General features: G+C 40.4%; 1 protein-coding gene across 1 annotated transcript in view; it reads left to right on the forward strand.

Annotated features, from left to right (window-relative positions):
* LOC107679459 (junction-mediating and -regulatory protein-like) overlaps nt 1-1,382 on the forward strand; it is a 22,285-nt gene that overhangs the window by 4,983 nt on the left and 15,920 nt on the right. The gene's annotated exons all lie outside the window — the stretch shown is intronic.

Genomic DNA, 1,382 nt, shown 5'->3' on the forward strand with positions numbered 1-1,382 from the left:
TCTCTCTCGCTCTCTCTCTCTCTCTCGCTCTCTCTCTCTCTCTCTCTCTCGCTCTCTCGCTCTCTCGCTCTCTCTCTCGCTCTCTCTCGCTCTCTCGCTCTCTCGCTCTCTCGCTCGCTCTCACGCTCGCTCGCTCGCTCGCTCGCTCTCTCTCACTCACACAAACCTGCAGCTCATTCAGCCTGATGAAGATGTAGAAGTGATTCCCATGGAAGAGTCACATGACATCACTGCTGTCAGCCAATCAGGACGTTTTCCACAGTGAATCCCGTATCCTGTGCCAAAAACAGGATGTGATGTCACAGCTGGAGGGGTTTTCCAGCATAGATAGAGTGAGAGAAAACCAACACTAGACTGTGACTGTATTCCTGCACACACAGCCCTTCATCATCATCAACATCAGTTAAAATCCTCTCTGTCCAAACTTACACTCGACAAGAGAAAAATAACACACTACCAGTCAAAAGTTTGGCTTCTTTTATAAGAAATTAATCAAGGACGCATTAAACTAATCAAAAGTGCCAGTAAAGACATTTATAATGTTAAAAGATTTATTTCAAATAAATATATAATAATAATAATTTCAAATAAATGCTGTTCTTTTGAACTTTCTGTTCATCTGTGAATCCTGAAAAATAAAATGCATCACAGTTTCCACAAAAATATTGTGCAGCACAAATGTTTTCAACATTGATAATAATCAGAAATGTTTCTTGAGCAGCAAATCAGCATATTAGAATGATTTCTGAAGGATCATGTGAGACTGAAGACTGGAGTAATGATGCTGAAAATACAGCTGCGCATCACAGAAATACATTACAGTTTAACAGATATTCACATAGAAAACTTTTTTTTTTAATTAGAATAATATTTCACAATTTTTACTGTATTTTTGATCAAATAAATGCAGCCGTGGTGAGCAGAAGAGACTTTCAAAATAATAAAAAATCACAGCAAACCTCAAACTTTTGAACAGTGTAACTTCATTAGAAGTTTTATCTTAAACTCATTCACAGCGCTGGAACTGACCGTGTGATGCGAGTCATGGGACCAGATGTAAATAATATTTACAGCAACAATAGACGTGAAAGCATCAGCAGGTGTGCATTCAAATCAGAGACGGTCCATTACAGCAGGTGTGTTTGTACCTGAACAACAGCAGCTCGTCTCCACGGCAACCGGTCGTCAAGGCAGACAGGCTCAGTGTTGCTGATGAATGGATCAGTGTTTGAGTTACACTCAGACTCACAGACAGTCCATTCTTCAGCGAACACAGCTCAACATTCACTGTGAGCACAAACACTTATTTACACTCATTTACTGACTGCACAAAGACCAGTGTGTGTGTGTGAGAGTGTGTGTGAGTGAGTGAGTGAGTGAGT

The sequence above is a fragment of the Sinocyclocheilus anshuiensis genome, unplaced genomic scaffold, assembly GCF_001515605.1.
Source record: "Sinocyclocheilus anshuiensis isolate Anshui unplaced genomic scaffold, SAMN03320099.WGS_v1.1 scaffold7648, whole genome shotgun sequence".
Classification (NCBI taxonomy): domain Eukaryota; kingdom Metazoa; phylum Chordata; class Actinopteri; order Cypriniformes; family Cyprinidae; genus Sinocyclocheilus; species Sinocyclocheilus anshuiensis.